This window comes from Schistocerca piceifrons, chromosome 4 (genome assembly GCF_021461385.2).
Source record: "Schistocerca piceifrons isolate TAMUIC-IGC-003096 chromosome 4, iqSchPice1.1, whole genome shotgun sequence".
NCBI lineage: Eukaryota > Metazoa > Arthropoda > Insecta > Orthoptera > Acrididae > Schistocerca > Schistocerca piceifrons.
The window spans coordinates 156786078-156809857 of record NC_060141.1 but is presented as its reverse complement, the minus strand read 5'-3'; positions in this window follow the sequence as shown (position 1 = coordinate 156809857).

The following is a 23780-nucleotide window of genomic DNA, read 5'->3' as shown; positions in this document are numbered from 1 at the left end:
GAAAAGAGTTGGAAGTAAAAATCTTCCTGTTAAAAATTGGCAACGGAAACAGTTTAAGTGCAATGAACGCAGAGACACACAAAATTAACCTATGAATTGCACTGATGAAAAAAATATCCATCTTTTCAATAAATTAGCTATAAACATTTGACAAAAACCACTAAAATGTCCCGCTCCCCCTCCATGCATTTTTCGTAGTTTATATACGACATAAGTGTATAATACGCATCAAAATATCCATCGTAGCTTTGTCCATTATCAAAGTGCGTTAAGTGGGTTGAAATATGGCCGAATGTAAACACTGTACTGTGTTATAGGGCATTCTGTTACCACAACCTTTATTTGGCGTTCACATTCGTTGGTTTCACCAACTCGCTATTGAATTATCACTTTTCAGCCTAAACTAGATACCGAACTGTACTACACAACTCAGATCTCGAGTGTGTGTGTGTGTGGTGGCGGGGGGGGGGGGGGGGGGAATCCTAAATCTTACTCTAGGCAAACATATCAGTACTGCTGCCTGATAAAGTGTAAAATTTTCTTACATCTTCTTGGTCCATTTCTTCGACCAAAATTGGATTGCACGTCCATAACGTGAGATACAAGGTTCTTAGAAAGAAGTGCGTCAGTCAGTAGATGACATACACTACTAAATGTTAACTGCTACTTTTAGTTGCTGATTGCTATTTGTGACTTACAGTTGTGACTGAAATCACGGCCAGATAATACAAAGTTGCTACTGTGAATAATGCGACTTCTCAGTCAACGTAATTTGTAAGAGAGACGTGATTTCTTACCACCCCTAATAGTAAGTGACGCGTAGGATCCATGAAAACAATAAAATAATGATAAGGTCGTTACAGGAACACACTGACATTGTCCTCTCTCAAAATGCAGTCAGAATAGGAACGAAAACCTCTAATATTAGTACGAAGTAAGCTCCGACATGCAGTGTTTTACGACTGCCGAAGTGTGCCTGGCGCAGAGAAATAACTGAAATATTTTTAAGTAAATGAGTAATCAGGTCCAGATAGAATCCCAGTTCGGTTTTACAAAGAGTATTCTATGGCATTCGCCCCTTATCTAGCTTGCATTTATCGCGAACCTCTCACGCAGCTCAAAGTCCAAAGCGATTGGAAAAAAGCGGAGCTGACTTCTGTATATACGTAGGGTAAAATGATGAAAACGCGAAATTACAGACCAATATCCCTAACTTCAGTTTGCTGCGGAATCATAGAACATATTCTAAGCTCTAATGTAATACATTTTCTTGAGACCGAATAGACTTATGTCCACGAATCAGAACGGTTTTAGAAAGCATCGCTCGTGCGAAACTCAGCTTGCCCTTGTCTCACACGGTGTACAACGCACTGTGGGTGAAGGGCAACAGGCAGATTCCGTTTTTCAGGAAGTATTTAACACGGTGTGCCATTGCAGGCTGTCACCAGCAACATGTATCCCGTAATTGGCAGTATTCAGGATTGTACACTCACTTGTTTACACACATAAAGAAGAGTCAACTAATGATTATTAAATGATTGACGATCATAATGTCTGTATGCGGTGACATCGCATAAATAATTGTGTGAAGGGCAACAGGCAGATTCCGTTTTTCAGAAAGTATTTAACACGGTGTGCCATTGCAGGCTGTCACCAGCAACATGTATCCCGTAATTGGCAGTATTCAGGATTGTACACTCACTTGTTTACACACATAAAGAAGAGTCAACTAATGATTATTAAATGATTGACGATCATAATGTCTGTATGCGGTGACATCGCATAAATAATTGTGTGCTGTGTATGAGTATCACAGGAAACCTCTTCAGGCATCGTCGTTTGTGCGAAAGACTGAACGCAATAAACATTAATTATCGTATACAGTGAGACCTGACTTAGAGAGCAGATGCTCTGCTCGAGGGGAACTGAGAGAAAATTCCCGTCTAATGCGCTCACATAGCGCTGATAATTAACGAGGCACTCGTGTATCTAGATAACCCATTCCCTGTACTTACATCGTCACTTCAGTCATAAATGTCAACAACATTTTGTTTACTTACCGGACCTACTTGTCAGCGAGAGATTAGCTAACGCGTAAATTAACGGTTGCCACCATGTATCGCTCAGGCACTTGTAAACATCTACACATACTTATGCTAAACACCGAGCGACGTGACATGGGCGCTGCCCTCAGACGTGGATTACCTTCACAGCGCAGAGGATGACACTAATTTTCGGGCAGTTTAATTACGGTTCTCCGGGCACGACAATGTCCTGTCTCCTCCTCCTCGCAGAACTAACACTGAATCTTAATGCGCCCTCTATTGTCTGAATGTCGCAAATGAACTCGCAGGTCCTTTTGTTTGCTGCCCACAGATGTTGTCGGAAGGTGGCCCCTCCTTTCCGGAAGTAGCATTCTAGGCTGAGGCGTTTTACGGCTGCCGAATGAAAGGAGTGGAACATCGCCATCATTTTCTAAAGACCATTCCTTGTCCCTAAAAAAACTTCGTGCTGTATTGTCCATTTATTTATAATTTTGACATTTTCTAACCTCCAATAAATATTCCACTCTTTCCTTTCTTGGTCTTGCATTGATTTTCTTAACCGACATTTTCCTTCTAATATTTCCCTTAAAAACTTATTGTGGCTAACCAAATATTGAAAAAGTTTCGTTTTATGTTATCTGACAGTTGCTTCTTCAAAACCCCTTTAAAAACACATTCAGTGGATTTTATTTCTGTCCAGGCAGTTATTGTAAGCCTTTTCCAAAGCCGTATTTCATTCGCTTGTAAGCGCTTTTCGTCTCTCTTCAAAGTGTGCAACCGCACAGGGTTCTCCAGATGAAAATATTTACGAAATATTTTTTGTGAGAATGAAAAGTTTCGCGACTGTTACATAGAATACAATAAACAGTAAATGAAATTTAATCATTGTTACCGCCTAAAGAAACCACGTTCTTACATTACGTAACTCTATGGGGAGGAAACGTGGCGCAGCGTTAAACAACTGGGAAAGTTACGTGTTAAGAAGGCTAATTTATTGAGTTCGGTAGCCTTCCTACTGCGCTGTGGTGACTAGAAGACTATTCCACGATTTGCTATAGCTTGCAATCATATCAATACCTCTACCTCTAAGAGGATATTTGGTCATGCCAGCTTCACCCTGCTTCGAGAAAGGATACACAAAGCCCACCAGTAGCCGGATGTAACTGGAGGTCCTCTTATGACCCTGCATCTGCAACTGTCTGACTGGATCGACGAAACTACTGTTTCGCAACAAGTATGGTCACAGAAACGAACTACAGAGAAACAGAAAGGGAAGTTCAGCCGGCTCTCTCACCAACAGTACGACACGAACCACAGATGCTCAGCTTGACGGTAAGAGACGTAGACACGTCTACAATTTCGGCGCTCAAGGAAGGACTTACCTTCGCACTTTCGCCTCGGGACAACCCTGTCTTTTAAATAATAAGTGAAATCGAAAAATCAATCTACAAGCTCCCTAATGAAACAGTGGACGAAATACGGCGTAAAATGAGCCATATTCTCAGGAAAATAAAGCTACCAGTACCCATCATGGCCAGGGCTGAGTGCACTAAGCAATGATGAAATCAGTGTGACTCTTCCTGCCGACAAGAGCAATGCAGCCATAATTATCCAACACGTGGACTTCGATGCAAAGATCTCCGCGCTACTGGACGTTATAATTTCATCTGATTTTATCCCAGCTGCTAGGCATACTAGTATCTACAAAGTAATCATTTTCGTTAAAAAGCTGCTACTTGTTTCAAAAGACTCTGGTCTGTACACCGACGAACCAAAACATTATAACAACCGCCCTTTGAAGCGGGTGGTTATACTGTTTTGGCTCATTAGTGTACTAACCAGAGTCTTTTGAAACAAGCAGCAGCTTTTTAACGAAAATGATTCCTTTGTAGACACTAGTATGTTTAGCAGCATGTTGGTCCACTTTTGGAACGCAATACAGCAGTGATTCTTCGTGCCACGGATTCGACATATACCGACTAGATTTCCAGAAGTTTGTGGAACCACACTACTGGCCATTAAAATTGCTACACCTCCAAGATGTGCTACAGATGACGTGCTACAGACGCGAAAATTAACCGACAGGAAGAACATGCTGTGACATGCAAATGATTAGTTTTCAGAGCATTCACACAAGGTTGGCGCCGGTGGCGACACCTACAACGTGCTGACATGAGGGAAGTTTCCAACCGATTTCTCATATACAAACAGCGGTTGACCGGCGTTGCCTGGTGAAACGTTGTTGTGATGCCTCGTGTAAGGAGGAGACATCCGTAACGTCACGTTTCCGACTTTGATAAAGGTCAAAAAACGGTTCAAATGGCTCTGAGCACTGTGGGACTTAACTACTGTGGTCATCAGTCCCCTAGAACTTAGAACTACTTAAACCTAACTAACCTAAGGACATCACACACATCCATGCCCGAAGCAGGATTCGAACCTGCGACCGAAGCAGTCGCGCGGTTCCGGACTGCGCGTGATAAAGGTCGGATTGTAGCCTATTGCGATTGCGGTTTATCGTATCGCGACATTGCTGCTCGCGTTGGTCGAGATCCAATGACAGAATATGGGATCGGTGGGTTCAGGAAGGTAATACGGAACGCCGTGCTGGATCCCAACGGCCTCGTATCACTAGCAGTCGAGATGACAGCCATCTTATCCGCATAGCTGTAACGGAACTTACAGCCACGTCTCGATCCCTGAGTCAACAGATGGGGACGTTTGCAAGACAACAACCATCTGCACCAACAGTTCGACGACGTTTGCAGCAGCATGGACTATCAGCTCGGAGACCATGATTGCAGTTATCCTTGACGCTGCATCACAGACAGGAGCGCATGCGATAGTGTACTCAGCGACGAACCTGGGTGCACGAATGGCAAAGCGTCACATTTCGGATGAATGCAGGTTCTGTTTTGCAGCATCATGATGGTCGCATCCGTGTTTGGCGACATCGCGGTGAACGCACATTGGAAGCGTGTATTCATCATCGCCATACTGGGGTATCACCCGGCATGATGGTATGGGTGCCATGGGTTACACGTCTCGGTCACCTCTTGTTCGCATTGACGGCACTTTGAACAGTGGACGTCACATTTCAGATGAGTTACGACCCGTGGCTCTACCCTTCGTTCTATCCCTGCGAAACCCTACATTTCAGCAAGATAATGCACGACCGCATGTTGCAGGTCCTGTACTGGCGTTTTTGGATACAGAAAATGTTCTACTGCTGCCCTGGCCAGCACATTCTCCAGATCTCTCAGCAATCGAAAACGTCTGGTCAACGGTGGCTGAGCAACTGGCTCGTCACAATACGCCGGTCACTACTCTTGATGAACTGTGGTATCGTATTGAAGCTACATGGGCAGCTGTACCTGTACACGCCATCCAAGCTCTGTCTGACTCAATGCCCAGGCGTATCAAGGCCGTTATTAAGGCCAGAGGTGGTTGTTCTGGGTACTGATTTCTCAGGATCTATACACCCAAATTGCATGAAAATGTAATCACATGTCAGTTCTAGTATAATATATTTGTCCAATGAATACCCGTTCATCATCTGCATTTCTTCTTGGTGTAGCAATTTTAATGGCCAGTAGTGTAGATATTTACGCACAGGTTACACAGTTTCGTAATTTATGGGCGGGTGGTTTGTGGGCGCGAAGCTGGCGCCAGATAGCGTTCCAGTCGTATTTTATCGGATTGAGATAAGCCGAATTTGGTGGCCAAGACGTCACATGGGTTCACTACCATGCTCCTCAAACCACTGCAGCACCATTCTGACTTTGTAACATAAACAGCTTTTCTTCTAGAAGATGTCATCGACGTTGAGGAAGACATCAAGCATAAGGTGTTACAGGTGATCTCTAATAATGTTCACGTAGTCCACAGCTGTCTTGGTGCCTACCGCAGGTCCCATGGAAGCTCAGATGAGTGTCCCCCATAACATAATACCGCTCCCAACTGCCTGCGTCAGTGGCGCGGTGCATGTTTTGAGCATCTGTTCGCGTGGATGGCGGCATATCTGGACACGACCATCGACCTGGTTTAGTAAATAATGTGTTTCATCCGGTCAGTCCGCCCTCGTGGTCTCGCGGTAGCGTTCTCGCTTCTCGCGCACGGGGTCCCGGGTTCGATTCCCGGCGGGGTCAGGGATTTTTCCTGCCTCGAGATGACTGGGTGTTGTTGTGTCGTCTTCATCATCATCATTCATCCCCATTACGGTCGGAGGAAGGCAACGGCAAACCACCTCCATTAGGACCTTGCCTAGTAAGGCGGTGCGGGTCTCCCGCATCGTTCCCCTACGCTCTGTAAAGAAGCATGGGACTTCATTTCCATTTTTTTTTTCATCCGATCAGGCGATACGGTTCCACGGAGCCGATCTCCATATTCCCGCACGCTCTACAGTCGTAATTAGCGACGCTGTTGGATCAACATGGAAACACGTAGGCGTCTTCAATTGCGGAACACCATGTTCAAGAATGTGCGCTGAATAGTATACTCCGAAACTCTTGTGTCTGTGCTAGCATCGTACTCTGTCGTCATACCTGCCACAGATCGCGGTCTATCGTGATTTAGAGAACGGGCAACCTTTCGATCCCGACTTTCTGTGATGAGGTATGGATGTCCAACTTCTACATCTACGTCCATACTCCGCAAGCCACCTGGCGGTGAATGGCGGAGGGTACCTTGAGTACCACTGTCGGTTCTCCCTTCTGTTCCAGTCTCGTATTGTTCGTGGAAAGAAAGATTGTCGGTATGCCTCTGAGTGCGCTCTAATGTCTCTGATTTTATCCTCATGGTCTCTTCGTGAGATATATGTAGGAGGGAGCAATATACTGCTTGACTCCTCGGTGAAGGTATGTTCTTGAAACTTTATCAAAATCCCGTACCGAGCTACTGAGCGTCTCTCTTGCAAAGTCTTCCACTGGAGTTTATCTATCATCTCCGTAACGCTTTCGTGATTACTAAATGATCCTATAACGAAGGGCGCTGCTTTCCTTTGGATATTCTCTATCTATTCTATCAACCCTATCTGGTACGGATCCCACACCGGTGAGCAGTATTCAAGCAGTGGGCGAACAAGTGTACTGTAACCTACTTCCTTTGTTTTCGGACTGCATTTCGTAAGGATTCTTCCAATGAAGCTCAGTCTGGCATCTGCTTTACCGACGATTAATTTATATGGTCATTCCATTTTAAATCACTCCTAATGCCTACTCCCAGATAATTTATGGAATTAACTGCTTCCAGTTGCTGATCTGCTATATTGTAGCTAAATGATAAAGGATCTGTCTTTCTATGTATTCGCAGCACATCACACTTGTCTTCATTGAGATTCAGTTGCCATTCCCTGCGCCATGCGTCAGTTCGTTGCAGATCCTCCTGCATTTTAGTATAATTTTCCATTGTTACACCCTCTCGATATACTACAGCATCCATTATTCGTCCACGAGACTCAGATGGCCATAGACAGGGGTTCGCGGGTAGATGCCGTCCTTCTTGACTTCCGCAAGGCGTTTCATACAGTTCCTCACAGTCGTTTAAAGAACAAATTAAGAGCATATGGACCATCAGGCCAATTGTTTGATTGGATTAAAGAGTTGCTAGATAACAGAACGCAGCATGTCATTCGCAATGGAGAGAAATCTACCGAAGTGATTTCAGGTGTGCCGCAGGGGAGTATCGTAGGACCGTTGCTATTCACAATATATATATATATATGACCTTGTGCGTAACATCGGAAGTTCACTGAGTGCTCGCGGGTTTACTGCCGATTCCCGTAAGAGTTCGGGCACTGTTTGTGGATCCGCACAGAAGAAGATGGCCAAATCGCCAATGAGCCTTAACTACACTCCTGGAAATGGAAAAAAGAACACATTGACACCGGTGTGTCAGACCCACCATACTTGCTCCGGATACTGCGAGAGGGCTGTACAAGCAATGATCACACGCACGGCACAGCGGACACACCAGGAACCGCGGTGTTGGCCGTCGAATGGCGCTAGCTGCGCAGCATTTGTGCACCGCCGCCGTCAGTGCCAGCCAGTTTGCCGTGGCATACAGAGCTCCATCGCAGTCTTTAACACTGGTAGCATGCTGCGACAGCGTGGACGTGAACCGTATGTGCAGTTGACGGACTTTGAGCGAGGGCGTATAGTGGGCATGCGGGAGGCCGGGTGGACGTACCGCCGAATTGCTCAACACGTGGGGCGTGAGGTCTCCACAGTACATCGATGTTGTCGCCAGTGGTCGGCGGAAGGTGCACGTGCCCGTCGACCTGGGACCGGACCGCAGCGACGCACGGATGCACGCCAAGACCGTAGGATCCTACGCAGTGCCGTAGGGGACCGCACCGCCGCTTCCCAGCAAATTAGGGACACTGTTGCTCCTGGGGTATCGGCGAGGACCATTCGCAACCGTCTCCATGAAGCTGGGCTACGGTCCCGCACACCGTTAGGCCGTCTTCCGCTCACGCCCCAACATCGTGCAGCCCGCCTCCAGTGGTGTCGCGACAGGCGTGAATGGAGGGACGAATGGAGACGTGTCGTCTTCAGCGATGAGAGTCGCTTCTGCCTTGGTGCCAACGATGGTCGTATGCGTGTTTGGCGCCGTGCAGGTGAGCGCCACAATCAGGACTGCATACGACCGAGGCACACAGGGCCAACACCCGGCATCATGGTGTGGGGAGCGATCTCCTACACTGGCCGTACACCACTGGTGATCGTCGGGGGGACACTGAATAGTGCACGGTGCATCCAAACCATCATCGAACCCATCGTTCTACCATTCCTAGACCGGCAAGGGAACTTGCTGTTCCAACAGGACAATGCACGTCCGCATGTATCCCGTGCCACCCAACGTGCTCTAGAAGGTGTAAGTCAACTACCCTGTCCAGCAAGATCTCCGGATCTGTCCCCCATTGAGCATGTTTGGGACTGGATGAAGCGTCGTCTCACGCGGTCTGCACGTCCAGCACGAACGCTGGTCCAACTGAGGCGTCAGGTGGAAATGGCATGGCAAGCCGTTCCACAGGACTACATCCAGCATCTCTACGATCGTCTCCATGGGAGAACAGCAGCCTGCATTGCTGCGAAAGGTGGATATACACTGTACTAGTGCCGACATTGTGCATGCTCTGTTGCCTGTGTCTATGTGCCTGTGGTTCTGTCAGTGTGATCATGTGATGTATCTGACCCCAGGAATGTGTCAATAAAGTTTCCCCTTCCTGGGACAATGAATTCACGGTGTTCTTATTTCAATTTCCAGGAGTGTATATACAGGGTGAGTCACCTAACGTTACCGCTGGATATATTTCGTAAACCACATCAAATACTGACGAACCGATTCCACAGATCGAACGTGAGGAGAGGGGCTAGTGTAATTGGTTAATACACACCATACAAAAATGCACGGAAGTATGCTTTTTAACACAAACCTACGTTTTTTAAATGGAACCACGTTAGTTTTGTTAGCACATCTGAACATATAAACAAATACGTAATCAGTGCCGTTTGTTGCATTGTAAAATGTTAATTACATCCGGAGATATTGTAACCTAAAGTTGACGCTTGAAACCTCCGACGTTCAGTTGCGTGTTGTAAGAAACAGCTGCAACATACATCGCGTTCCTACAGAATGATCTGCCAACGTTGCTCGAAAATGTCCCACTGGAAACGCGTCGACGTATGTGGTATCAGCATGATGGTGCACCTGGATATTCCGCAATTAACGCTAGGCTGACCCATGGCAGGATGTTCGATGGGCGTTTCACAGGACGTGGAGGACGCATAAATTGGCCAGCCCGTTCTCCTGATCTTGCACCTCTGGACTTCTTTCTGTGGGGTACGTTAAAGGAGAATGTGTACCTTGATGTGCCTACAACCCCAGAGGATATGAAACAACGTATTGTGGCAGCCTGCGGCGACATTACACCAGATGCACTGCGGCGTGTACGACATTAATTACGCCAGAGATTGCAATTGTGTGCAGCAAATGATGGCCACCACATTGAACATCTATTGGCCTGACATGTCGAGACACACTCTATTCCACTCCGTAATTGAAAACGGAAACCACGTGTGTACGTGTACCTCACCCCTCATGGTAATGTACATGTCCGTCAGTGAAAAAGACCAATAAAAAGGTGTTAGCATGTGGACGTAATGTGCTGTTCCAGTCTCTTCTGTACCTAAGGTCCATTACCGTTCCCTTTTTATCCCTACGTAATTCGGTGCTCTCCGATACACACGATCGAACAGCGGAGGAGTGGTACTGAAGCGTCAACTTTAGGTTACAATATCTCTGAATGTAATTAAATTTTACAATGCAACAAACGGCACTAATTACGTATTTGTTTATATGTTCAGATGTGCTAACAAACCTAACGGGGTTCCATTTAAAAAAACGTAGGTTTGTGTTAAAAAACATACTTCCGTGCATTTTTTATGGTTTGTATTAACCAATTACACTAGCCCCTCTCCTCACGTTCGGTCTGTGGAATCGATTCGTCAGTATTTGATGTGGTTTACGAAATATATCCAGCGGTAATGTTAGGTGACTCACCCTGTATATATGAAGATGGTATGAAGATACCATCTCACAAACAGTGCCCGAACTCTTACGGGAATCGGCAGTAAAGCTGCGAGGAATGAGTATGATGGGTAGGGGTACTATGCATATAGTGCGGGACAATGAGTTGCCAATGTGGGTCTTACGGGAGGTGTGCCAGAGATAAGACCGTGCTCGGTGGCTCAGAAGGGTAGAGTGTCTGCCATGTAAGCAGCAGATCCTGGCTTCGAGTTCCGGTCGGGGCATACATTTTCAAGTGTCCCCGTTGACTTATATCAACGCCTGTATGCGGCTATGGGTATTCATTTCATTGTAACCACATTCATTGCTTTTTTCTGCCCAAACCTTCTCGAATTCTCTTTGTTTTGACTTCTTTTCATTCCACTGACGTGGCGATGTGCGATCTCATTGCCCTGTGAGAAATCACTGTATTCTGCCGTCCGAGAAATAGTGAAAAACTGTACCTAAATGGAAATGAGCGTTTGGCGTCATTGGCGGGGAGGCCCCTTACGGGGCAGGTTCGGCCGCGTTGGTGCAGGTCTTATTACACACGACGCCACACAGGGCGACCTGCGCGTCGGATGGGGATGAAGTAATGATGAAGACAACACAACACCCAGTGCGTGAGCGGAAAAAAATCCACGACCCAGCTGGGAATCGAACCCGGGATCCTTAGAACGGCAGTTCGTCACGCTGACAATTTTTTTTTTAACTCTCACTTTGTTCGTTTTCGTTCGTTGTATCTACTCGGGGCGGAGGTCGCAAGACACCCGTTTCAGTTCGTCGTTGATCCATTAACTCAATTTTTTTCATTACAGAGCGTAGCTAACCGTCTGACCGAACACGCTGAGCTACCGTGCCGGCAACCATTCATCTATCGGGGCGGAAAACTATACTTAAATGAATAAGGAGACAATTCCTTGCCCAAACCCCGTCTACCTTGTGTATGATGGCCAGTTGGGCCACGGGGATGGTGACGCAACAAACCGCTCTACAATGGGCTAATCACCCATGTGGCGGCGAAGGTAATTTAGGGAAATAATAGTAGCCTCGGACTGGACAGATATGTAGCTGTTTATTTAGTCCTTTACTGCTACATGGCCATTTTGCCCTACGGCGTCGTGGACAATGGCTACTCTGCTACTTTTCAGATTATTGATCATTTAGGTGCTTTCCTTTTGTGCAAAGAGAATGAAAAAATTCACTTAGATGGGATGACTCAGAAGGATAGAGCGTGTGCCATGTAAGTAGCAGATCCTGGGATAGAGTCCCGGTCGGGTCACACATTTTCAAGTGTCCCCGTTGACTTATATCAACGCCTGTATGCAGCTAAGGGTATTCATAATTCGTGATTCATGATGAAGACAACACAACACCCAGTCCCTGACGGAGAAAGTCCCCTACCCAGCCGGGAATCGAACCCGGGCCCCTTAGGACGGCAGTCCGTCACGCCCAGTGATTTTTCCAGTACCTAAATCGAATGCAGCTTAATTGAAAAATCGCAAATCCTTAAGGTAGTCGTTATGCCAGCACTTCCCGTGATGATCTGATGGTATTATACGAGGTGCATTCAAGTTCTAAGGCCTCCTATTTTTTTTCTCCGGACTGGAAAGAGACAGAAACATGCGCATTATTTTAAGATGAGGCCGCGTTCATTGTCAATACGTCCCAGAGATGGCAGCACCGTACGGCAGATGGAATTTTACCGCCAGCGGCGAGATTGAGAACTGTTTTAAATAATTAAAATGGCGACGTTTTCCTTACTTGAACATCGTGCAATCATTCGTTTTCTGAATTTGCGTGGTGTGAAACCAATTGAAATTCATCGACAGTTGAGGGAGACATGTGGTGATGTAGATATGGATGTGACGAAAGTGCGTTCGTGGGTGCGACAGTTTAATGAAGGCAGAACATCGTGTGACAACAAACCGAAAGAACCTCGGGCTCGCACAAGCCGGTCTGACGACATGATCGAGAAAGTGGAGAGAACTGTTTTGGGGGATCGCCGAATGACTGTTGAACAGATCGCCTCCAGAGTTGGCATTTCTGTGGGTTCTGTGCACACAATCCTGCATGAGGACCTGAAAACGCGAAAAGTGTCATCCAGGTGGGTGCCAAGAAAGCTGACGGACGACCACATGGCTGCCCGTGTGGCATGTTGCCAAGCAATGTTGACCCGCAACGACAGCATGAATGGGACTTTCTTTTCGTCGGTCGTGACAATGTATGAGACGTGGATGCCATTTTTCAATCTAGAAACAAAGCGCCAGTCAGCTCAATGGAAGCACACAGATTCACCGCCACCAAAAAAATTTCGGGTAACCGCCAGTGCTGAAAAAATGATGGTGACCATGTTCTGGGACAGCGAGGGCGTAATCCTTACCCATTGCGTTCCAAAGGGCACTACGGTAACAGGTGCATCCTACGAAAATGTTTTGAAGAACAAATTCCTTCCTGCACTGCAACAAAAACGTCCGGGAAGGGCTGCGCGTGTGCTGTTTCACCAAGACAACGCACCCGCATCTCGAGCTAACGTTACGCAACAGTTTCTTCGTGATAACTACTTTGAAGTGATTCCTCATGCTCCCTACTCACCTGACCTGGCTCCTAGTGACTTTTGGCTTTTTCCAACAATGAAAGACACCCTCCGTGGCCGCACATTCACCAGCCGTGCTGCTATTGCCTCAGCGATTTTCCAGTGGTCAAAACAGACTCCTAAAGAAGCCTTCGCCGTTGCCATGGAATCATGGCGTCAGCGTTGTGAAAAATGTGTACGTCTGCAGGGCGATTACGTCGAGAAGTAACGCCAGTTTCATCGATTTCGGGTGAGTAGTTAATTAGAAAAAAAATCGGAGGCCTTAGGACTTGAATGCTCCTCGTATACACATTTTGGGTGAGCTCTGGCGCCTCGGGAAGAGCCGTCGCCCTAGAAACGCGCCTCGTGTTAGTGCGCTGGCCGTGACGCCGGGCCGCACTGGTGGGAGCGCCGGGCGTGCGTTGCGTTACGTTGCGTGCCCGGGCAGCGCGCCGCCCCCCCCGCCGGGCCGGAAGGCGGCTTTGCATGCGCGCGCCTCATTACGTGGTCCTGCCTACCGCCTACCGACTGCTGCCGCTGCCGCTGCCGTGTCCGCAGCTATTTAGAAGCACACTCGGAATTCCGCGCCGCCTCCCTAAATCTCCGGACATTAGCGTCACGGCAACGGAAAAAGAAAACGCCAGCAAGAGGACTCTCCGCGCAGACGCGCTTTCGCGAGACGTAGACTTTGGTCAGCGTCGTCAGTCGCGCTTGATTGCTTGTAGCCTCCACGTGGCCGTGAATCTGCTGTTAATTTCTTTTTCTCAGGCGAGAGAGGTGGTGAAGTGCTTAAGATGTAGTACTTAACAGACGCAAGGAGTTGAAATTCGAGTGTTCGTCCGTCGGCGATATATACGTCTTGCACGGTTTCTTAAACCACTGAAAGGTGAATCCTGCTACGGTTCCCTAATCAAAGCTACACTGAAATTTCTGCTACACCTTCTACACTGACGGCAAAATAATTGCAACCCCAAGAAGGAGTTGTGCGACATAAACGAAATTTGCTAGACGTGTTTACACGTCTGAAAAATGATATCTGTTCGAAATTCGCACCAGTCTCATAAGGATGCAAATCAGATTTGGTTTAAATACACGATGTAACGGTCGTGAGCTTTAGTTACCTTTGAGTTTGGATGTAGTGAGTTGCTGCTGGTGAAGAATGCCTTTAAGGCGACAAAGATGCCATTATCAGTACCTCACTGAGTTTGAGCGAGGTCGTCTAATACGGCTACGAGAAGCTAAATGTCCCTTCTGTGATATTGCGAAAGACTTGACAGGAACGTAACCACTGTACATGATTGCTGCAACGGTGTGATCGCAAAAAAGACCGTCCTCCGGACGGGGTTGGAACACTTGCACAAAATGCATTTGCACGGAGTGACACTCGCACGGAGCTTCCGGCCCTTACCGGGCTAAACGGATTTTCACAGGTACAGGCACGCTAAGAACTCCAGCAGTTCGGCACAGCTGTTCTTGCTCACACCACAGCAGTCAGCAACCATATAGCTCTTGGGCAGTTCGTGGTAAATTTACTTTTAAGACTGTTCTGTTAATGAGAATTAACAATGAAATTCAACATAATGAGAAATGACAATCAAATTCAACATACGAGTATATTTCAATAGTCTGCGGGGGGGGGGGGGGGGGGGGCAGCTAAGTAAGAAACATGGTGTTTCTTATGACCGTTGCGATCTTATGATGACTAACGTTTTAGGACGAAATTTAAATTGATGAATTAATACTTCGTTACCATTTTAATGAAACATTAAACACAAAAGCAGAAGTCTGCGAGAGTAATTTTGCTATGAAACTAATGTGAACGCCGCGCTGTAGGCCTGTAAGTTCTAGCTGCAGCCGAGTTTGCTCACTGTCAACATAACCCGAAAATCAGTGAAACAGCGCAGCCCTTTGCAGGCTGAAAAGCGGTACGATAACTTGATCTAACTGCGATTCACTGAGTATTCCTCCTGAACACAGAAATGTATTTTCGTAGTAAAAATGTTGGGAACATTGTATTGTATTGTTTTGTGTGTTAACCGGGGACCTAGAAACGATGGAGAGGCTCCGTCCCCGCTGCAGCCGCAGTGATCCACAACCCCACGACGACTACCGCAGTCCACTTCACCCCTCCGTCGCCCCACACTGAACCCAGGGTTATTGTGCGGTTCGGCCCCCAGTGGACCCCCCAGGGTATGTCTCACACCAGACGAGTGTAACCCCTATGTTTGCGTGGTAGAGTAATGGTGGTGTACGCGTACATGGAGAACTTGTTTGCGCAGCAATCGCCAACATAGTGTAGCTGAGGCAGAATAAGGGGAACCAGCCCGCATTCGCCGAGGCAGATGGAAAACCGCCTAAAAACCATCCACAGACTGGCCGGTTCACCGGACCCCGATATAAATCCGCCGGGAGGATTCGTGCCGGGGACCAGGCGCTCCTTCCCGCCCGGAAAGCCGTGCATTAGACCGCACGGCCAACCGGGCGGGCTTTGGGAACATTATAGAGACTATTTCTCTGCTCTCGTGTGATGAATACTTCCTTCAGTCACATCGCTTAAAAGTTGTTCTTTTTTCCCACGTTGGATTCTCGATGCTCGCCTTCCAAATGCCCATAATCTTTTGCTTGGAATGTTGATGTACACTGAAATTTTTCGTTGTTTTCAAAGGTCCAAAGCACTTTAAAAGAACACTAAATGTATGAAAACACTATCGCATACAATAAACATGTAGGCTAGGCATCCTGTATTGGCACATTGATGTTGATAGGTTTGGTCGCTTTGAAGTTGTTAACCCGACCATCATGATAGTTGTCATCCCCTTAAAAACAGCTACTGTCCATTTTAAGAGGAGACTCCGCTCTAAAACTGCATTTTTAAAAAAAGAAAAAAAAAGGCTATTTCACATCTATGGAGTGTTTACACGTAGATCCCAAAATGATTTGGCCATATTCGAACACAGACTGCGTAAGCGACTGTGACACACTGAAAGATGCCAAGGATGATTTTTTATTTGTATCACCCTCAAACAAAACCATCTTTATTCCGAACTTGGCATAAACGCATACTGGGAAAAACAAGTTGCAATATTTCCAGGAAAATTGAAGCGAAACAATTGGCAGTCAGTCCTCGGAAATCAATTACTTTACCTGCTGACTGTGTAAATATAAATTTAGGGAGTACACTGAAGCCCTGTTCAGTATCATCAACAAGCTTCAAGGAAATAAGCACTGGCTTTCAGACATCCTTACCACTCGCCTCCTCAAATAGGCTGTGAGTAGATTTTTATTCAGAAAATTCAAGAAAAAGCTTATCCTGATCCCGAAATTACAAGAAACACAATCATCTAAGCGGGAAGGGAAAACGTTATGGTGCTGGTGAATTTTAATGGTTGTATGTCTTGTAGTAACATCCACTCTTTGATAAAATGCTAAAATCCATTGTACCAACAGTTTGTTTTTCTGAGTTCATTGCCAACTTTTTTACCATAAATACTGATCATTCTGAATGAAATTTTTGCAGGAAGTAGTACTGATGTATTTGAAGACTTCTTTGCATTAATATTATAGAAAATGTAATTTATTTTAACACCGCATTTATGTACCAATAATTAAAGAAAATTTAGGACTGAAATATGAAACAAACGCTAAAAACAAGTTGTTAATATTTCTCATAATATGAATGCACTGAACCGTTGAATTATGTTTCGTGGATGTACCTACAAAATCTGGCATGTGTAAATTGTGCTGCGAGTACCAAAAGTTGGCTTTCAAAAATACCATTGAAATCAAATTAAAATCTCAAAACTCGAAAACCAGTGAAGTTATGAACTTCAAAACTTGGGTATTACTACAGCGTTACATAATAGTCACTTTTTGAAAATGCAGTTGCTTTCGGCAAAGTAGGAGAAAAGTTAAGTTTCTGGGTGTAGTCTTCCCTTTAACGTTATGTTCGTATCTAACGCTACGTCGAACCTAATTATGATCATTCTTCTGAAAGAAACACATTGCTTACACTTCTCCTGCGCTAGCAGTCGTCCGTGCTTGGCTAACGACGTGTGACCGTCCGTCCCACATTACCGCGAGCGCCCACAACCCAGACGGCCATCAACATGAGCGTTTTTTTGCTTGCCTAGCCGCATCCTCAACTGGCCTGCCGTAGTCTACGAGATGTGTTACTACAAATTAGTTTTAAGATAGGTTGAAAGGTAGCAAAACTGCACCCAATTAATTTTTATGATAATTCTTTTGTTTTTATCAGTTTCATGCTGGTTGGCTCATCATCTAATAGAGGGAGAAATTATGGATTTAACTGAATGTCATTTGCCTGCGTTTCAGCTGCAAAACTTTTGTATTCGGTGTCCGTCCATACAGCTTTTGATTCTAAGAACCTTCCAAGGCGAATGTTACGATTATTTCCCAGAAAAGGCTTGGCCTTTGAGATGGTCTTGTCACGCTTCATTAGGGAATATTTTACAGATGTCAAGAGACTCTTAGCCGACTTTGTGTCATTTCCACAGAGTATCATAAGAAGCAAAATAACTGATCATGATCGAAGTAGAGGAGATATAAAATGTAGACTGGCAATGGGAAGGAAAGCGTTTCTGAAGAAGAGAAATTTGTTAACATCGAGTATAGATTTAAGTGTCAGGAAGTCGTTTCTGAAAGTATTTGTATGGAGTGTAGCCATGTATGGAAGTGAAACATGGACGATAAATAGCTTAGACAAGAAGAGAATAGAAGCTTTCGAAATGTGGTGCTACAGAAGAATGCTGAAGATTAGATGGGTAGATCACATAACTAATGAGGAGGTGTTGTATAGGATTGGGGAGAAGAGACGTTTGTGGCACAACTTGACTATAAGAAGGGATCGGTTGGTAGGACATGTTCTGAGGCATCGAGGGATCACCAATTTAGTATTGGAGGGCAGCGTAGAGAGTAAAAATCGTAGAGGGAGACCAAGAGATGAATACATCAAGCAGATTCAGAAGGATGTAGGTTGCAGTAGGTGCTGGGAGATGAAGAAGCTTGCACAGGATAGAGTAGCATGGAGAGCTGCATCAAACCAGTCTCAGGACTGAAGACCACAACAACAACAACATCATAAGAAGGTAGTCTCTTTTCGTTCTGCATTAAATTTGTTTACAACCGCGCTGCTGCTACGGTCGCAGGTTCGGATCCTGCCTCGGGCATGGACGTGTGTGATGTCCTTAGGCTAGTTAGGTTTAAGTAGTTCTAAGTTCTAGGGGACTGATTAAAACTGTGTGCCGGACCGAGACTCGAACTCAGGACCCTTGCCTTTTGCGGGTAAGTGCTCTACCAAATGAGCTACCAAAGCACGACACACGCCCCCCCCCCCCCCCCCCTCATAGCTTCAATTCTGCCAGTATCTCGTCTCCTACCTTCCAAACTTCACAGAAGCTCTTCTGCGAACCTGGTTCTGTGAAGTTTGGAAGGTAGGCGACGAGATACTGGCAGAATTGAAGCTGTGAGGGCGGGGCGTGAGTCGTGCTTGGGTAGCTCATTTGGTAGAGCACTTACCCGCAAAATTCAAAGGTCCCGAGTTCGAGTCTCGGCCGGCACACAGTTTTAATGTGCCAGGAAGTTTCATATCAGCGCACACTCCGCTGTAGAGTGAAAATTTCATTCTGGTGTTTGCATTGTATTGTACAGGTGCCGGATGTCACTTCGTGGGATCGAGTTCCACGCCTGTTGCACTTGGGTGATCAATACAGGGAAAGTTAATGCTGTTTGTGGATGACGCTTGGTTTATCGTGCACTGATCTCTCATGTGTGCTCGACTGGAGACATAACTCGTTATCGAGCAGACCAAAGCAACATGGCGACACTCTGTAGAGCATGTTGAGTTACAATTTCGTTATGTGGGCGAGCTTAATCCTGTTAGAAAATACCCCCTGGAATACTGTTCATGAATGGCAGCACAACAGGTCGATTCACCAGACTGACGTACGTATTTGCAGTCAGGTTGCATCCTCCTGCTGTCATACGAAGGCCGGCCGCGGTGGTCTAGCGGTTCTAGGCGCTCAGTCCGGAGCCGCGCGGCTGCTGCGGTCGCAGGTTCGAATCCTGCCTCGGGCATGGATGTGTGTGCTGTCCTTAGGTTAGTTAGGTTTAAGTAGTTCTAAGTTCTAGGGGACTGATGACCACAGATGTTAAGTCCCATAGTGCTCAGAGCCATTTGAACCATTTTTGTCATACGAAATGACAGTTCAGACCATAATTCCAGGTGTAGGTCCAGTGTGTCCAGCACGCAGACAGGTCCGTTGCAGGTCCTCAATTGACCTCCTCCTAACCGACACATTGCCATCACTACAACCAGGCAGAACCCGCTTTCATCAGAAAACACAACAAACCTCTCCCCTGCCCTCCAATGAGCTCTCGTTTGACGCCACTAAAGTCGCAAATGGCGGTGGTTTGGGATCAGCGGAATGCATGCTAGATGGCTCCTGGCTGGTAGCTGTCCTTGAAGTAACCATTTTGCAATAGTTAGCTGTGTCACTGTGGTGCCACCTGCTGCTTAAATTAGTGCTGCAGATGTAGTAAGATGCGCCAGAGCCGTAAGCCGGACACGATGGTCTTCGCTCTCGGTAGTGTCACGTGGCTGTCCGGATGAGTTTATGACACTTGCACGGAGAGTGGAGTTGGAATGTGTTGACATCTGCAAAGAGCCGAGGACACTGTGATTAGGGGACAGGGTGTACCATAAGTAGGATACACCAGCCTGTCCACCTGCGACACATTCTGGGGAAAGCCAGACCCGTTTTCTGCACAAAGTTCCCTGTCCCCGCACCAGTTCGTTGTGCGCCAGGCATTCTCCCAGAGTTCAGTAATGCAGTTGACCTCTGACTGGCAAGTGGTGATCCGCGTTTTAGTGCTGACATAATGGAGTTCACCGAGACCACCAAAGAGAAGCCTTCACTGACTTACAACGGGCACCAGTGTATAGTAGACTATACAATCAAGAAGTGTAATTCGCACTGTGTAGCTTTAAAAAGAATAAATGGAAGACCATCCACAAAAAATAACGCAGTTTTAGAGGAAGGTAGCCGTGTTTGTATTCCAGATGAAATAGCAAATGAAGTCTGAAAACATTATGTTAGCGCAAAGACATGGGCAATTGTTACACCACGAAGATGACGTGCTACAGACGTGAAACTTAACCGACAGAAAGAAGACGCTGCGATATACAAATGATCAGCTTTTCAGAGCATTCACACAAGGCTGGCGCCGGTGGCGACTCCTACAACGTGCTGACATGAGGAAAGTTTCCAACCGATTTCTCATGCACGAACAGCAGTTGACCGGCGTTGCCTGGTGAAACGTTGTTGTGATGCCTCGTGTAAGGAGGAGAAATGCGTACTATCACGTTTCCTACTTTGATAAAGGTCGGATTGTAGCCTATCGCGATTGCGGTTTATCGTATCGCGACATTACTGCTCGCGTTGGTCGAGATCAAATGGCTATTAGCAGAATATGGAATCGGTGGGTTCAGGATGGTAATACGGAACGCCGTGCTGGATCCCAACGGCCTCGTATCACTAGCAGTCGAGGTGACAGGCATCTTATCCGCATGGCTGTAACGGATCGTGCAGCCACGTCTCGATCCCTGAATCAACAGATGGGGACGTTTGCAAGACAACAACCATCTGCACGAACAGTTCGACGACGTTTGCAGCAGCATGGACTATCAGCTCGGAGACCATGGCTGCAGCTACCCTTGACGCTGCATCACAGACAGGAGCGCCTGCGATGGTGTACTCAACGACGAACCTGGGTGCACGAATGGCAAAACGTCATTTTTTCGGATGAACCCAGGTTCTGTTTACAGCATCATGATGGTCGCATCCGTGTTTGGCGACATCGCGGTGAACGCACATTGGAAGCGTGTATTCGTCATCGCCATACTGTCGTATCACGCGGCGTGATGGCATGGGGTGCCATTGGTTACACGTCTCGGTCACCTCTTGTTCTCATTGACGGCACTATGAACGGTGGACGTTACGTTTCAGATGTGTTACGACCCGTGGCTCTACCTTTCATTCGATCCCTACGAAACCCTACATTTCAGCAGGATGATGCACGACCGCATGTTGCAGGTCCTGTACTGGCCTTTCTGGATACAGATCTCTCAGCAATTGAAAACGTCTGGTCAATGGTGGCCGAGCACCTGGCTCGTCACAGTACACCAGTAACTACTCTTGATAAACTGTTGTATCGTGTTGAAGGTGCATGGCAGCTGTACCTGAATACGCTATCCAAGCTCTGTTTGACTCAATGCCCAGGCGTATCAAGGCCGTTATCACGGTCAGAGGTGGTTGTTCTGGGTACTTATTTGTCAGGATCTATGCACCCAAACTGCGTGAAAATGTAATCACATGTCAGTTCTAGTATAATATATTTGTCCAATGAATACCCGTTTATCATCTGCATTTCTTCTTGGTGTAGCAATTTTAATAGCCAGTAGTGTATTAAGCAGCTGGTCATAATGTTTTGGCTCATCAGAATAAGTGTAACGATTATTCTCACAACCACTATCGTCAGTCCTTAATATAACGACTTTTTCCTACTTTTAAGTATTTAGGAAGCCAGAAAAAGTATGCGTTTCCATGTCTAATTTTCACGGTGGGTTTCTCGTATTTGTCTGTGCCAGGTGAAGTTGCACGATCGAAGCTCTTTACTCGTTCATCGAGGAATGCAAGAATATAACCTACCGAAACTGTGGATGTGTATCGACAAAGCGTGTGGAAACACGACCGGTTGTTCGTTGAATGGTGTAGTCGCTGAAGAATGGCCATTTTGATCTCACGATTCCCATCAACAGCAAATCTTTAATCACAAAATAATGTAAATTAGTTCTGCCGAACGGAGTCGCGTTTTCATCGTAGCGATCTGCCGACAGCCGCATCTCGCAGCAGAATACAGAATTAACCTGGGGGGAAGAAAAAAACTTAAAGGAAAGAAATTATTCGGTCGTGCTCCGCTCGTCTCCGAGCCACTGGTTTCCAATCGCCGTCCGGCTCATTCTTTTATGCAAAACCGATACCTCCCAATTAATCAACGTCGGTATCTATCATCTGGAAATTAACGCTGCGCCGGCAGAAAAACGAGCAGCGTGTGGCGGGAGAAGCCCTCCGCGGCTGTGCCCGGACCGTCGCGTAACGTCCCGCCCTGCCTCGTACTTCGATGGCTGGTTTCTTCCATCAGGGGCGGCAAGTGATACCCGTCACAACTGAAGGACTGGATGGCCCTACATGGATCCTTACGAAAACGGACGCATCTCTTTCTTCGAGGCGATCACAAACCTATCATGTGGGATCATGATCTCGCTCGAGGAGCGTTCAATAAGTAATGCAACACATTTTCCTTCTGAAAGCAGGTTGATTTCTTCAGGATTCCAATACATCATATTATACCCCACTCTTTTGAATACAAAACGGTACTTTCCAACATAATCTCCATTCACTGCGACAGCCTTACGCCGATTTTTTGGGAGAGACTGTATTCCCGCATGGTACCACACCACTGGACGACGTCTTACTCCCTCTATAACCTCCCCATCATCCACGTACTGCTTCCCGTGGAGTGCATTCTTCATTGGACCAAACAGATGGAATATAGAAGGTGCGAGGTCTGGAATGTAGGGTGGCTGACGATAAACAGCCAAAAGAAATTTAGTGACCTCCTCTCGGGTGACAACTCATGTGACTACATGCGTTGTCATGGAGAAGGAGAGGTAAGTTTGCATTACTGTGCCGAAGAACACGCTGAAGTCGACTTATTCAGTTTCCTGAGAGCACCACAATACATTTCAAAGTTGAGGGAGAATATGAAACAGAATGACCCCTTCAGAGTGCAAGAAGACCATCACCATGACTTCCCGCTGAGTGTGTGGCTTTGAACTTTCTCTTCTAAGGGTGATGGTGCGGTGCCAATCCATATACTTCCGTTTTCGGTGTGAAGTGATGAACTCATGTTTCATCAAAAAATGTTTAAATGGCTCTGAGCACTATGGGAATTAACTTCTGAGGTCATAAGTCCCCTAGAACTTAGAACTACTTGAACATAACTAACCTAAGGACATCACACACATCCATACCCGAGGCAGGATTCGAACCTGCAACCGTAGCGGTCACGCGATTCCAGACTGTGGCGCCTAGAACCGCTCGGCCATTCCGGCCGGCTCATGTTTCATCACCTATGACGATGTTCGACAACAAATTGTCACGGTCGGCCTCGTAACGCGCAAGCAACTCCGCACAGATGATGAAACGTCCCCTTTTGAAAAATTATACACGTGACTGGGCTTAAACTGACACACAATATTTTTAGCGCAACGCAATCTGACTTTCAAAAATCCCTACAAAAGAATGGCCCTGACTAACATTAACCTATACCTTTCACAAATCACTTACCTCACAAAAATCTTAGTTACTCGAACTACTGCAATGCAGCGAGCGCCACTACTGCCAGCTAAATAAAAGATTCAACTACGGAAGGCACTAACTACTGATAGGTATAGTTAGCAAATGAAAGATTTTAATAGAGAACAAACAATGTATTTACCTTAATAGTGTTGA